The 16,160-nt window shown below is 55.6% G+C and overlaps 1 protein-coding gene across 2 annotated transcripts in view; it reads right to left on the reverse strand.

Moving 5' to 3' along the window:
* Dnmt3a (DNA methyltransferase 3 alpha) overlaps positions 1 to 14,254 on the reverse strand; it is a 116,637-nt gene extending 102,383 nt beyond the window's left edge. Inside the window, exon 1 of one of the 2 annotated variants that reach the window (XM_070025150.1) lies at positions 14,150 to 14,254. The gene's annotated coding sequence lies outside the window, so the exon portion shown is untranslated. Of the gene's footprint in view, positions 1 to 13,527; positions 13,649 to 14,149 lie in introns of those variants that run through there. The other variant, XM_070025149.1, reaches the window with a different exon arrangement.
* Positions 14,255 to 16,160: the final 1,906 nt, after the last annotated feature.

The raw sequence follows: 16,160 nt of genomic DNA on the forward strand, positions 1-16,160 counted from the left end.
AGGCGTCCAGTGAAACACGCAGGCATGGGGGGGGGGGCCCTGGCACCTGGAGCAGGGAGTCCGCAGGCCACCCCCGCACACGCACGCGAGCGCGCACATATTTCACCTACTGTATGGGCCAAAGTGGCATTTGGAAACCAGCTTGGGAACCTCATAACCATTCACAACATTGTTCCCAGAGAAAATACAAAACACTACCCTGTAAACAAACATTTGCAATAGAATCCCTCCAAAAGCTGCGAACTGCCTGTACCAGAAAACTAACAGAGAAAGAAAAGAAAACCACATAAACTTGGGTTGCCTTTGCAAAATTAATACCAATTACAAAAACATTTATGTGAACTGCTTACCATTTACACCTAATTACCATGCCGCACAATTATGCATATCATTAAGGATATGGTGGATTAATTATGCTATACATTTCATTTGATTACACCCCCACACCCGAGTTCACACAGGTCCTGCTTCCTGAGGGCCACGCTGTGGTCTGGGCCTAGCCCAGGTCTGTATAAACCGGAAACATGGGCTCCACACTCAGATTGAGGACAGTCCCCACTTCCGCTCCTGGCCAGGGGCAGTGTGATGCTTGTCCAGGCCTTCTGGCCTATGTCAACCAGCTCTTCCCTACCCCTAGTGTTCCCCAGAAGGCAGGAACACTTCACAGGTCTCCTCATGGGTGTGGTCACAGCTTGCAGAGCCACAACCCAGCCCAATAGCCAGCATGTGAGCCCCTCACAGAGGCCTCATCACCTCCTGAGGTCTGGAGCCAGGTATCCCATCCCACGTGCAGGCCTAAGTCACCTCCAAGCTCACCTCCCTCGGTTCACCAAATGTCTGCACTTGCCTTCCCCTAGTACACGGTCCTGACCAGGTCCCACGAATGTGTCTCCAGACCTTGCCCTGAACTCCCCACAGCCTCTCCCTCCTTGTTTTTAAGAAGAGGAAGTTCGCAATGTGCCAGTAGCTCATGCCTGTAAGTCTCAGCTCACGAGGCTGAGATCTAAGCACCATGGTTTAAAGCCAGCCTGGGCAGGAAAGTCCCTGAGATGCATACATTGCAATGAAGCAACAACAACAAAAAAGCCAAAAGTAGAGTTGTGGTTCAAGTAGTAGAGTCCTAGCCTTGAGCACAAAAGCTAAGGGACATGGCACCCAGGCCCTGAGTTAAAGGAGGAGGAGGAAGAAGAGGAAAAAGAGGTTGTCTCCATCCTCAGCAGGTGTTCTTAGAGTATGCCAGAGTGCCCCAGGTTGGCACAAAGAATTGAGAAGAAGGGGATCACTAGAACCTGATGAAAAGGCCTTTGCAGGAACACGGCAGTCAACACTATCTGAGGAGCAGCCGGCCCAGGCCACTGGGGAGGCAAAGTACCAGAGGAATCCCAGGGCCTGTAAGGAAGGAAAGGAGAGCGGGGTGTGCACACATGCCCTCTCTGGGCCAGACTGGGATTTAAATCCTCAAACACCTGTAAGGCCAACTGGATAAGCATCCTTTGAAAAAGATGAGTGTACTAAAACACGAAGTGCAAGAAGTAATGTCTGAGGCAAACAAACAACACAAGCCTGTGCGAGCATGTCTACTTTGTAGATGGAGCAGAGGCTGAGAGGTGGGTGGTCTGGCCAAGATCATCGCAATCAGAGCCAGGGTCAAATCACCATCTGTCCAGTGCTGTGGGGGCCCTGGCATAACTGCCACCCTGCCCCATGCCTCTGCCTACGTCTAGCCATGTTGACGTGGCTCATGCCATTTTTCTAGAAATTCTTTGGGAACAGCCTTCAGCGTATACTTAAGAGATAGATACCCAAAACTCTTCTATTTGAGAGAAATGGTGTTTATGTCTTTTCTGATTGTTTACCTAAAATGCTGCCCCAGCTTGCCCCCTCTATCTCGGGAAACTTGCCTCTCTGACTAAGGCGGCGGAGCTCTGTCACGTTCCACAGACACGCAGCCCGGGAATGGAGGAAGGCGGCCTACGCCTGGAAGCTGCTCACAGGGACCACTGAGAAGCTCCATTTCCTGCGCAGGTCCCCACACAGCAGCAGCTGTAGTACGCATGACACCATGCTTGATTAAGCCACAGCCTCCCTCGAGCCACCAAAGGGACCACCCAGCTGCCCTTCTCATCCAGCCCACAACACGCCCCCTAGGTCTCTGACTCAGGCTCCTCGGAAACCTCCCCTGAGGAAGTCCTACTCCTCCTCTAGCCCCAACTCCAATCTGCTCTCCCTACCCAGGCAGCTGGCTCAGCCAGAAACCAGAGGGTTGCCACGGACTACCCTCACTCCATCAGTGCAACAGCCCTTCACCACACACACACACACACACACACACACACACACACACACACACACACAACAGACTTGTCTCCAGACAGGCGCTGCTACCCTGGCCTTCTACCCATACATCCTGCCTCACCTGTGCCATCTCCCCACTGATGTCTCAGATCATCTGTGCCACAAACAAGTATGGGCTGGGCTCATATGCTCATCTGTGGATGACATCGCAGCTGTCCACAGCCTGCCCCTACAGCCTCCTATCCCTTGTCTCTATAATACAGGCATGTCTGGCCAGTGTGCCACTGACCTAAGCTCTATGCCCTGTCACCAGTACAAGCATCACACCCATTAGAAAGTCACTCTGCCATTCTTTCCTCTGGGTTGGGTTCCCTTCTTTAGTCCAATAATGCCTGGGCACACCCTCATTCCAGTTGCCCTGGCTGTGAGCAGTCCTCACAGATCCCACCTGTCCTACCTATGTGTGTAGCCAGTGCCTGGCACCCAGCAGGCCTTTCATTGAATGGATGGGCACTATTTCTGGGTGTGGAGCCACAGACCTCTGGAGAGAAAACCAGAGCACTGCCAGGCCCACCCTTGGTGCCACCAGGCTGCTGAGAGGGGGTTGACAGGGGACCTGGACAACTGCCTAGATCCATTGGGCTTTGCGGCTAAGCTTCTACTACCAGGCAGGGCCCTCAGGCCGCCACCAGTTTTGTGGGGTTAGGGGCCCATGAGAGCATGCAACAAGCGCCACATTATTGCCCATAATAAAACCACTAGGAGCCTTCGCTGCGCCAGCTGCCGGGTCTGGCTGTGGTCTAGACCTTCCCTTGCTCTGGGCTGCAGGCAGAGCTGGCCCTGCCAGCAAGCCTAGAGCCCAGAAGAGAAGCTGCTGCATGTTTAGCTCCAGGGAGACCAGCAGGCAGCAAGAGGGGGAGGGCACAGGGCTTGGAGGACCCTGTGTGGGCAGAAGCCAAATCCTGGCTTTGCCAAGCACTTTTTGGTTTTAGTCCTGAAAGGCCAAATTCCCTGTTGGTACCAGAAAAATGGACCTGCATCACATGGAAAGGCTAGAAGACTAAGACATCTCCCCTCCATCCACTCAGAGTCTGGACTTAGAGGTCATTCTCAAGGTGACTCTTTCCTCCCTTAGTCCTAAGGGTAACAAGAAGGGCAACTCCTTTTTGTAGGGTCCTGCAGCACCACAGGGCCTGCCTGGGGGTCTTCCTTACACTGTCCTGGAATGACTCCCCACTTAAAGAACATCCTCCTGGCCCCTGAGGTGAGAGCAGATGTTTCCAGGAACACAGATGAGGACAGGATCCTCATGCCTAACTTACAGATGAAAACCTGCAGTTCAACGCTGCTGAGGACTCGCATCAACTGAGTCCCGGCAGGGCTGAAAGGCTTATCTTTGTAGGGGAGTCAGCACCTCTTTCCCATCCCACCAGCCCGAAGCTAAGGCATTGGTCTACTTGGGACCAGCTCTGTACCTGCCTCCAAGCTGCGCTCCATCTAGTTCTCTTCCTGCCTTATTCTGGCAGCAAAGACCCTTTTCTCACTTGTGTTTATGAACAGGGGCAGCCTCAGAGGAAAAGCAAGCTCCAAGAGACACTCTTGGCCTAGGTAGTGGTGGGTGCTGTTGCCAAGCAACCAGCCTGGGGCAGAACCCTGGAGAAGGAGGACAGCAAGGCTGCACAGCAGACAGAGGAATCCCTCTCTGCCCCTCCCCCACCTCCCCCCTGAAGTCATCAGGGTTGCTGCCACCGCTTAGGAGCCCAAAGATGGCACAACTTGAGAACTTCTCCCCTGTGGTGGATCTTCTAAGATTCGTTTTGTCCTGAGTGTGGCCTCTGCAAGTGCTCTCTCTAGGCCTGGGCAGGGCCGCCCACTCCATCCTCAGGCTGTCCAGCTCCCATGGAACCATCTGGGCCACAACAGTCTACCAGCCTGACGTATTTCAGGAGGATCTTTAGAGATCTGTTTCCCCATCCTGGGTAAGAACTGAGTCTTCCATCCCCTGGGGGCCTAGCAACAAGCAGCCGCTTACTTTATGCTCTTAGCCAGGCCTTGCCAGCATAGATCTTTGCCCTAGGAAAAGAACCTTTTCCAAAAAAGTATCTCCCTACAAATGTTTACGATTACCCCCAATAACCTCAGTCTCTAACGCAGTTGTCTATTATTAAAAAAAAAAAAAAAAAAGATGCCAGGGATTGGTGGTTCACACCTGTAATCATAAGGACTCAGGAGCCTGAGACCTGAGGATCATGGTTCGAAGCCAATCGGGGCAGAAAAGTCCCTTTAAGACACTTATCTCCAATTAACCACTCAAAAACCAGAAGCAGAGCTGTCGCCCAAAGTGCTAGAGCACTAGCCTTGAGCAAAATTGGCTCAGGGACAGCACCCAGGCCCTGAGTCCAAGCTTTACAACTGACAAAAAAAAAAGTTATCCATTCTTTAGCCCTAGAATGATGTAATTCTTTTTTTCATATTCTTATCCACAAACTCTAAAGTATGGTTTTTCCCTTGATACAGGATTACTAGCAATAGCTCATCAAATTCCTCCCACACTGGTGTCTGGTCACCTGGCTGGCCTTCAGCAAAAATCCTACCAGTCTGCTTTGCCAAAAGCCCCTACCCAGAAGTTTCCTCTTAACTTGTTTTTTTTTTGGTCTAGTACAAGTTCTAGCTTGACCTGCTTGCTAAGCTGGTTCTCTACCACTTGTGTTTTGACTCCAGCCTTGCTTTTTGCTGGTTATTTTGGAGACAGAGTCTCATGGACTTTTCTGCTGGGGGCTGGCTTGATCTGCAATTCTTCCAATCTGAGCCTCCTATGTAGCTAGGATTCGTGTTGTGAGCCACAGGTCTCCAGGTACTCTTAGCAGTTTTTTGTCTGCTAACCTCCTGCTCCAAGACTGAGGCTGCTCACTGGCTCAGGCTGTTCAGAACAGAACTTAGTTCTACGCTGAAGTTCTACCACAAAAGTTCCTGAATAAGGTCTGGTTTTACTTTTACGCTATCTTAAAATAAAGACTGGAAAAAAAATCTGGTTTTACTGTGTTTGTGTGTGTGTGTGTGTGTGTGGTTTTATTTTTTGTTACTGTCATTAAGAAACAAACATGTTCGCTTACATTTTTTTCAAAGAATACAAAAGTGTAAAACATGAGAGGGGAAAAAAATCTCTGCTGACAGGTTGGCGATATCATTTTAGGACAATTTTTTCTATGCATGTACTAGTCCGTGAATATGAATATTTGCATATAGATATATATTTTTTTGGTCGGTCGTGGGCTTGAACTCTGGGCTTGGGCTCAGAGCTCTTCAGCTCAAGGTGAACACTCTACCACTTGAGCCACAGCGCCACTTCCTAGTTGCATCTATTTAAAGTGAATTTTTACAAAAAATGAGATTCCACTATGTACACTATCTGGGGTAAGCAAACACCAACCCACGGATATGCAGCAAGTCACAGCAGGTCCCCTTACTCCCTCATTTCAGATGCTCGTGAGGAACCTATTTAGCTTTCCCTTTACTCACATTCATTTATCCTTTTGGCATCTGTAAAATTAATCACTTAGGACACTCCTGTCCCAAGCACCTTCTCCAACAGGTTCTGCCTTCTGGAGGACACCCCTGGCCTGCCAAGAGCAGGGCACACTCGCCTGGGCCTCCCAGAGGCCTCTGGGGAGTTGAGGGGAGGACGCTCCAGGGCCACAGACATTTACGGACATTCTCAATGACACAGTCCACATCCAACCAACAGCTCAGTCAACAACCAAACTGACCCTTCAAACCAAGTAAGGGTGGCTGGAACCCTTGGGAGCTAGATGATTGATTAGGTCTGGAATATCTCCTGTACTAACCTCTGGTCCTCTAGAACAAGGAGAATACTGGATGAAATCTCAAGACCCAAGTCCCAGTTCCCCAGTCACTGTCTGGGAAAGATGTCCTCTGTCAGTCCCCTCTGTGAACCCAGATTAGAGCAGCTAATAAATGGCTCAGAATTAAAAATGACCTTGACATTTGAAACAGGAAGAGAGAAGCAGGATCAATAGGGATGACTATGGAAACAAGAAAATAGGAATCTGGTTATAGTCTAAATAAGGCCCTTAGGGGTCAGAGAGGACCATGCCGCTAGGATGGGTATGTAGAGCCTCTGCTGCTGCTGAACAATAGATTACCCAGTCGTGGGATACAGCTAGGAAAGCCCCAGTCATCTGCACTTCACCCCATTCCAGATAGGCTGGTAGCTGGTGATGTGACCAGCAAGGGAGATTTGACTTTGCAGGCTCTGTTCTCCCAGCTGTCCTTGCTGAGGGCTGCCAGGCACTGTGCCCACACCTGGGGCACCGTAGGTAGCTCCACAGGGTGCTGGCAGCTGGTCAGCTCTGTGTAGGAAAGGTCAGGGCAGAGGCAGGAGGCAGAAGCAGAAACCTGACTTTACCCCCATTTTCCCTCCTCGCCCCTGGCAGGAATGTTCTGGATGCTGGGATGTCTGCGCCTGGGGAAGGGGCATCAGAGGATGCACCTCCAACCACACTGTGGCAGCCAACACTGGAAAAGAATAACAATTTCCTCTGGCCCTGCCCCTGGCTCTGGCCCTTTCCCCTTCTTTGCCACGACCCCCTGGGGTTATGTCATTTAAGCATTAATCTATGCAACATAAAGAACTACACCAAATGAGTTCAGCTGGCCCCTTCTGTCCCCTTCTTCTGTCCTGCTCTTCCTGCCCAGCCTTTGCAAACCCACCTTCCCTTCCTCTCCTGCCCCCTCCTGCCCTGCCCAGCCACCACAAGCAGGGCCGTTTGGACCACACAGGTGGTCCAAGTTTTAGGAGTCTTGCAGGGCTGAGGCAGGCCCCCAGCATCCCCCAGGGGCGCCCACCCTACACGGGAGCTGCCCAGAGGATGCCCTTCCCCAGCCCCCTGCTGAGCTCCAAGGCCCTGCTGAGATGCTCTTTCTCTAAGAAGCCTTCCCACCAGTATGCTGTGGCCCCACTCTCTGAGTGCTTTACTTCTCCCCGGATGAGCCCCTCACTCTGTAGTTCATTAATTGGGGTTTCCTAAACTCAGCGTCCTGCATAGCTGGACTCACAGAAAATGTCCAACAAATGAATCTGTGATGGATGGAAGCAATTGTGATGGGAAACATTACAAAACTCATGAGAGTAAGAAGAGCCAGCCAGAAGGAGCGTGAAGGATTAAGGGTGGACACACGACCTGTTGACACCCATTTGTGTGATGGGGCAACAGATCCATAGTCCAGTGGTGCTGACATGACTGCCGCCTCTGAAGAGTTTCAGTCACAGTCAGCACTTTCCTCATCTGACCAAGATACCACAGACGACGCAGGAGGATGGACAGGACTTCCCAGAGCCCTCAGGAGCAGCCCCTGTGCTAACACGGCACCCCTTTTTTCCCCTACCATGTGGGAGAATCTGCACTCATTCCCATGTTACAGGTGAGGCACAGAGAAGTGGCTCTTGAGGCACTTGAAGTGGCTGCCCTAGTCCCGCAGTCAGCAAGCAGCTCCTCGGAAGCCGGGGTCTCGCTTACATAGCCTGGAAACCTGCTCTCATGGAAGCAAGTTCTGTCTCTCACGCTCCGCTGCACATCACGCACACACAAATAGGCATCGATGTAGACAGGACACTCAACCCATCCTGCCCCACACACTGAGTCAAGTGTGAGCAGCTCGGACACTCAGGCTGGCACTTCATGGATCTCAAATTTGCTCGTGGGCTGTTTGTTTCTTTTGCTGGTCCTGGGGCTTGAACTCAGGACTTGGGCACTGTCCCTGATTTTCTTTAGCTCAAAGCTAGCATTCTACCACTTGAGCCCCAGTGCCACTTCCAGCATTTTCTGTGTATGTGGTACTTAGGAATCGAACCCAGGGCTTCATGTATGGTAGACAAGCACTCTACTACTGAGCCACATTTCCAGCCCTCGTGAGTATTTTTAAAGAAGAAAAAATACTATAGCCAAAAAGACAAACAAAGTGAGGTATAGAAACGTATGCCTCCTGGCATGCATGAAGCCCTGGGTTCAATTCCTCAGCACCACATAAACAGAAAAAACTGAAAGTGGCACTGTGGTTCAAGTGGTAGAGTGCTAGCTTTGAGCACAGAGAAGTTAAGGGACGGAGCCCAGGCCCCAAGTTCAAGCCCCAGGACTGGCAAACAAACAAACAAAAAAAACAAACAACAACAAAAGAAATGTATGGCTATAGTCCCAGCTATTTGGGAGGCTGAGATGGATGACCTGACACCAGTGTTTGTCACTATTTGACACAGTGAAACCCTGTCTGAAAAATTAAAAAAAAAAAAAAATTGTCAGGTGCCAGTTACTGCTGCCTGTGTTCCTAGTTACTCAGAAGGCTGTGATCTAAGGTTCACAGTTTGAAGCCAACCCAGACAGGAAAGTCTGTGAGACTCTTATCTGCAATTAAACACCATAAAAAAAAAAAAAGCCAGAAATGGAGCTGTGGCTCAAGAGGCAGATTACTAGCCCTGAGCAAAAAAAAAAAAAAAGCTCAAGGGCAGCTACCAGGGTCAGAGTTCAAGCTCCAAAATGCACATGCATGTACACGCGTGCACACACACAAATTAAAAAGACAAATGACTGATCATAAGTTCTCAAAAAGTTTGGCCCTGGTGGCTCATGCCTCTAATCCTAGCTACTCAGTTTGAAGCCACCCCAGGAAGTAAAGTCCAGGAGATTATTATGTCCAATTAACTAAAAAAAAAAAAAATTAGCTTAAGTGGAACTGTGGCTCAAGTGGTAAAGCGCTTGCCTTGAGGGGAAAAAAAGCTGAGTAAAAAAAAAGCTGAGTTCAAGCTCTCAGAATTGATATAAAAGCTGGGCATGGTGGTATAGGCCTGTCATTCCAGCATTTGTGAGGCTGGAATAGAAGGATCAAGTTCAAGTCCAGCCTGGGCTATATAGCAACATCCTGACTCGAGAAAAAGAATCTGCAGGTTTATTATTAAAGCCCCGTTGAGAAGCAGCAAAGTCCCTGCAGAAACCCAGCTTCAAAAGGCAAGCCTAGGCCTCCAGTATCCACAACACACCAATCTGGAAGTGGAAGTGATTCCACACTGGCCCAGCTGCCAGAAGCCAGAGACTACTGAGTTATCAGTGGTATGTGTGTGGTGGAAGGGAACAGAGGCAGCAAGCTAGAGGCAGCAGGAAGTGCTGAGGGGAAAAAGCATGTGATGGCATACAAGTGGTCCTTCTGCCTCAGACTCTGCAAAGCACTGTCACCTCTCAGGGCTGACAGTTCTCTTCCAACCTGAAATTCTAAGGCCTGGAGTCTGATGGTATTTAGGCCCAAGAATAGAGATGTGGTCGGTTTTGCAACTACACAGCAAGGTAGCTGAGACTCTACTTTCTCGTGTGTGTGTGTGTGTGTGTGTGTGTGTGTGTGTGTGTGTGTGTGTGTGTGTGTGTGTGTGTGTGTGTGTGTGTGTGTGTGTGTGTGTGTGTGTGTGTGTGTGTGTGTGTGTGTGTGTTATGAGTCTTGAGGATTGAACTCAGGGCCTGGGCACTATCCCTTAGCTTTTCTTCTCTTTTTTTTTTTTGCTCAAGGTTGGGAGCTCTACCCCTTGAGCTGCAGCTCCACTTTCAACTTTCTTTTACTAGTTTACTGGAGGTAAGAATAGGTAAGAATCTCATAGACTTTCCCACCTGGGGGTGGCTTCAAACCCTGATCCTCAGATCTCAACCTCCCAAGAACCGGGATGACAGGTGTGAGCTACCAGCACCCAGCTGACACTCTATTTTCTACCTGGCTCCCCCAAACAGGAGGTTTAAGGTGATCTGGGAAAGAACGTGCACTCTCAGGGAAATGTGAGCTAAGGAATGGGCCTACAAGTGGGCGATGGCCACTGGATACAGGGACAGCAGCAGCAGGCATTAGGAAACTATGAACCTGCCTCCTGGGCTGATGGGAGGGCAGGAAGATCAAGCAAGCTTGCTTGCCATGCAGGTGATAGCCAAGGAGGCCCCTCTAAATGCCCAATAGGGCATTCCAAGGAGGTTAAGGAAAGCAACAGGGATTTTCAGACTGATAAGGAACTGACCCTTGAAGAAGCCCAGAACAGCCGAGTGCAGGCCTACTCCACATCCTCCTGCCCTCAGGCGCTGGACATGGACCTCATGGCTCCTCCTGTCTTCCTGGCTGGCTTTTTGAGGGGACCAATGGCAGACGGGGATGTGACTATGATAGTGAAATCTCCACCAGGGACTGAGGGGTTTACAGAAAATTGGATTCAGGAAGGAAATGTCAGAAATTACCTCCCCACACATGGATTTCCACATAAACTCTCAGGACACACATGGGAAGGCTTAATGGAAGCTGAACTTTGACACCCTCTGCAGAGTCGGACACGACAACCCTCTCCTAGTGTCCCCTCCCCCACAGCTCCCCTGCAGCCCAAGGCTCAGCCCCCCACTCTCCCACCAAGCCTTCCCCATCAACACCAATGAACAAAAACAGGACACTGCCCCTTCACCCCTATTCTGGGTCTAAAATTCCACCCCAAGAATCAGAGCCATAGAATTTCAAAGTTGGAATGGGCCTCTAAGCTCTGTCCAACCCCCACCCCACAGAGGAATCCTGTCCGCAGACACCCTGACAGATGGCCACTGGCCACCGGGCGTCTCCTCAGCTCCTCCAGTGCTGGAGGGCAGCCCTTTAACTATGGATGCTCATTCCTGGAGTCTTGAGGGATTCACCTTTCCTAGGGGCAGGCTCCCGCTGGGCATGGGATGGGGTAACAAGGAAAGCCTGGATCAGTGGATTTCTTAAGGCCCTTAAGTGAAGCCAAGCAATCACCAAAGAGCAGTAGGACCAGCAGGAAAGGACTCTGATCAGGGAATGATGGACAGAATACACCAAGGCCAGATAAGCAAGCCCCAGGAGGGGAGGCAAACAGGTCCTAGACTCCCTACACAGGTTGGCCTGGGGCCCACGCATGGCCACAGCACATAAGCACATAAACACACACACACACACACACACACACACACGCATGCACACACACACTTTGCCTTGTCAACAGCTTCACCAGGACCTCAATGAAACCCAAAGGCAGAGGGTGCCAGACTTCTTGTCCCAGAAACTGGCAGAAACCCTCACGACCCAACTCTCCAAAGGCAAGTGGCTCAGCAAACTCCCAGGAAATGGCCCCTGCCAGTACAGGGGATAGGCCAAGGAGGGTTGGCCTGCCAGCTGGGCTCCCTAAATCCCACAGGTCAGTCCTAATACCCTTCATCGCTGGGGAATAGCTCCCCAGGCTGCAGCTGTCACATCTGCCCAGGAGGGAAGAGGCACAGGCGAGCAGCACCTGATCCCAGGATCCCTGCACAGCCGCCCAACCTCGCCGCCCGCCCGCTCAGGAGGTTCAGCCGCTGGCAGCCCAGAGTGAAACATGAAGACTGAACTGTCCCCAGGGATGCTGATGGCAGTCTCTGGACTGGGCAGCGAGGGGCAAGCTGGGTCACAGGGTAGAGGGTGCTCCTCCAGAAGGCCCCTGGCCCTGCTGGTTTCAGAGGCGGCAGCTGTGGCGACATGCTCCAGTGGATGCAGGCCAGAGCTGCCCAGCTGGGTGCAGGACGCCATCTTGGGTCAAGGTGCAACGACAAGGGGCTCCCCTTGGGAGGCCTGGGAGATGGGGAGTGGCACCCTACTCCCACCTTGGGCGCCGACACCTACCCAGCTGGTCTCGCACCAGAGAGAGGGGAGGAAGAACTGAGGGGATGGAGGGAAGGAGAACACGGCGGAGAGGAGGGCGGGGAGAGGATGCCCCCAAGAAGGCCGGCTCCAGGAAAGCGAAATGCACTTTGGCAGCGAGCCCCAGCGAAGAGGGGCTGGGGGAGGCCAGGGGCGGGCCCGGGCCCCGCGCCAGCTCGGCCGCGCCGCCGATGGGGAGGGAGGTCAGGGCGGCACGGGGAGGGAAGCCCGGGCGAGGGCGGGACACGGATCGTGGCTGCCTGTGGCTCTGGAGCTCGGGGTCTTCCGGGAAGGGGGCACGGGGCCAGGGGGCGCGAGACCCCGGTCCGCAGCTTCGACGAGGCCTCGTCCTTCACGGTGCAGATGCGAAGCTCTCAAGGACACGTCTGCACCGGCCCAGCGGGGGTGCGTGTGCGTGAGTGTGTCCGCGTGCGTGAGTGTGCGTGTGGGGGGGGCTGCTGCAGGGGACGACCCCCGCGTCCCCACCCCGCGTTCCCCGTCTTGAGGCTCCCACCCCCGCGTTTCCCGGCCCCCAACGGCCCGAGCTCGGGATCCTCGCTCGCCCCCGCCCCGCCCCCACACTGCGGCGCCGCCGCCACCGCCGCCCCGCTCCCACGGCCCGCAGCGGGGGCAGGGAGGAGCCAGCCGCGACGCCCCCCCCCCCCGCCGCCCAGCCCCGAGAGGAAGGGGTGCTCCCCGAGTGGGCACCCTCCCCACCCCTGCCGCCCCTCCCAGCTCCGCTGGCGCCCAGCACCCCCAGCCACAGGTGGCCAGAGGAGGATCGCTGCGCAGCGTTCCCCAGCCTGGCCCCCCGGATCACCCCTCGGCCCGCCCCTGGGGGCCTCCTGGGTCCCCCGCCCCACCGGGCCGAGGAGGGCCAGGAGCCGGGGGAGGGGCGGGGGGCCGGGTCGTGCCAGGCTGCCATTTTCTGCCGCCGCGGCGGAGCCTGCGCGGGGCCCGGCCCCCGCCCCCTCCCCCGCGCCCCGAGGGCCACGGCGGGGGCCGAGGATTCCGGGTCGGGGGTCCGCGCCCTCCAGCACCCCGGCTGCAGGCCTTAGGCCGGGCCCCGGGGCGGGGGCAGAGCCCGGAAGGCGGAGGCGGCCGGGCCCGGGGCCCCTGCGGGCCCGCCGAGCCGGGCACCGCGGCGGAGGCCGGCGGTGGAGGGGGCCCCCCGTGGCATTGTATAGACTTGAACTTGAGCCCGGAGACGGGCGGGGGCGGGGAGAGGGGTCCGGGCCGGGAGCGGGCGGGACGGGAGGGGGCGCCTGCCGAGCCCGCGGGGACATAAACAAACCCTCCAGTCCCTCGCACCACCCCAGCCAGCCCGACCCGCCGTCCTCGCCCGCAGCCCCGGCTCCCCCTGTCCCCCGAGGGCGCCGGGCGCCGAGTTGCAGGGGTGCAGGAGCGTACCCCCGAGCCGGGCACTGCCCGCCGCGGTGCCCCTCGCCCGGCCTCCCTCCTTCCCGCCCGCCGGCCTCGGGCCGGGCCTCCCGGGCCGCCGGCAGCGGCGCTCATTACCGTGTGGCCGGTCGGGTCGGGCCGGCCCGGCTGCGCGCCCCGGTGTCGCGGCGCGGCGTCCCGGCTCGTCCTCTGCTCTCGCCGCCGCCGCCGCCGCCGCCGCCGCCCGCGCGCCCTCCTCCCTCCCGGCCCGCCTGCTGCCTCGCTCGCTCGCTCCCTCCCTCCGCTCGCTGTCGCGCTCCCTCTCTCCGCCTCCTCCGCCGGGTCCCCCCCCTCCCACCCCTTCTCTCCGCCTTCCTCCTTCCCTCCCTCCGGCCGCCCGCGGGCGCAGGCCTCCGCCCGCCGCTCGCCCCCCGCGGCCGCGCTGGCCCGGGCCCCGGCGCTGCGGAGCCGGCCCGGGAGGCAGCTCCGGCCTGGGGGCCCCCGGGGCGACGCGGCGAGGGCGGCCTGGGCGCGCGGCCGGTCCTAGCGCCCTCGGCCCGACTTCCCGAGGCCTCTGCGGAGGTCCCCGCAAAGCTGCAAGACGGAGGGCCGGAGCCCGCAGCGCCCCCCGCCCGTGCCGCGGGGCTCGGACACCCCCCCCCGCCCCCGTGGGCACACTCGCCGACCACTCGGGGCCCCTGGGCTCCAAGCCCAGCCCGGGGGGGCCTTGCTGCAGCCTCCCCGCGGGGCGCCCCGCTACCTGGCGCTGCTTCTGCGCTGGGTCCCCGCATCCAGCACTGGCCGCAGGGACAGCGGCCCCTCCTCTCCTCGGGCCGGTGTCAAGTGCCTCCCCCCCGCAGCCCGCGGAGCCCCCGGCGGCCTTCGCCCTGCAGTTCTCCCGGCCTCCACCAGAGCCCACTGCACTCTGCCTCCTCAGCACTGGGGCCGGGGACAGCAGCGCCAGCCCCGCCGCGCCGCAGCCCCCCGCCAGGTGCCGTCGCCGAGTGGCGTTCGGCGCCGCGCGCAACAGGGCCAAGGTCGGAGCGCCAGGGCCCTCTAGGCCGCCCCGGGGGATGAGCTCCCCATACCTGGGACCGGGGGCGGGGGGAGGCAATGGAAAGATCTCCCGGGGTAGGAGGTTGAGCAAATGACATTGAGGGTCTCTTCCAGCAGGGCGCACCTGCGCTCAGCACCCCTTCGCAGTGGGGGCGGGGGTGTACTCAATGCCTCCTTCATAGATAGCCTTCGGGGCTCCAGGTTTTCAGCTGGGGCATCTCTGGCTAATGCCAGCACGACCATCCTCTGCCCACCTCTGTTCCCTAGGACTACCAGCCTCCTCACTTGGCTCCTTTCTCCCGCCACTGCATCCCTGTTCCAGGCAGCCCTTCAGCGCTGTTCCAGAGCTTGGGACCCCCCACCCTTCCCCGTCTCCCACTAACCCACCTGTGGGGGGCACTGGAGCCCTCACAGTTGAAGCTCATCCTAATTGTCCCCATACCCCCATCTTCATCCCTTTGAGGATTACAGGAACCCCCTAACAGGAACCCCCTAATTCCTGGGTGGCAGAGCTGCTCTTTTGTATAAGAAGACGGGGTTACCTTCAGGAAGCCTGTCACGACCCATTCCTACGTCTTCCTATCCCAAGGCACACTCCCCAGGCAATTAATTATCCAGGACGTTTTCAACGTCACCCTCATTGAAGTGGCTGCCGATGCCAGCCCCTGGCCACTTCCACAGACTCAGTCTCTGTGGGGACCGAGGAGGCCTTCAGTGGACTGGCGCAATGGATATGTGAGCCGCAGGCCTCCTGTGCCGTTGCTCTGCACCCAAACGGACACCTGCAACCCCTCTAAATGGTGCTCCCAGCTTGGTTTGGACATAAGATGCCTTTGTCGATGGCCCATAGGACACTGTCCTCAAAGAGGAGCAGACGCTCACTGTCTACTGTGTGCCAGCCACCAGAGATGGCACCATCCCCTCTTCTGGTAGGTTGGAATGTGTTCATTCTCCATTGAGACCCAAGACTTGGTCTGGGAGCTTACAGGGTGGTAGAGCCCTTACCTAGTAATTGAGAAGCCTCATGTTCAATTCCCGGCACCATAAAGTAATTAAGCAAAATACCCACTAACCAAACCACACAGGTTGTAAGTGCAAAGACAAGGGTTTCAAAGTCAGGTTCAGCTGACTCTTAAGTCAGTACGCTAAGCCCTTAGTTACTCTTAACCTGAAATGCTCAGGGCGAAGAAGGGCAAATGTAAGCTTCTATTCAGTAAGGCTACTTAGATTGACAGCAATGGGAGCCTTAGAAGTCTGACCCTGTGTTTTCAGGGTCAGAAGGCCCATGTCAAGGGGTTTATGTCCAGTGAGAAGCACTCATGTAGCTACTGCACAGGTTCAGACCCAGGTTCTGATGTCTTTGGCCCCAGGTGGAGGGCCCCAGTGCTGGCTATTTTCCCCACTGCCCTCCACACCAGAATCATTTCAGACTGGAGCCTTTGGGCTCAGCTATACATCACTATGGCCTCACTGGACTCCTGGCTGATCTAACCTAAGGGACAATATCAGCCTAAACAGACTAGATTAGCTTGTGGAATTAACTTCAAATTTCAATGAATTAGAACCATTAAGTTTCTTGGAAAACTGTATAATGGCCCTCCAAAAACTTTAAATAGAGGCCGGGCACTGGTAGCTCATGCCTGTAATCCTAGTTACTCAGGAGGTTGAGATCTGAGGATCACAGTTTGAAGCCAGCCTGGGCAGGAAAGTTCATA

This window comes from Dipodomys merriami, unplaced genomic scaffold, assembly GCF_024711535.1.
Source record: "Dipodomys merriami isolate MVZ:Mamm:240054 unplaced genomic scaffold, mDipMer1.0.p SCAF_17, whole genome shotgun sequence".
In the NCBI taxonomy this organism is placed as follows: Eukaryota; Metazoa; Chordata; class Mammalia; order Rodentia; family Heteromyidae; genus Dipodomys; species Dipodomys merriami.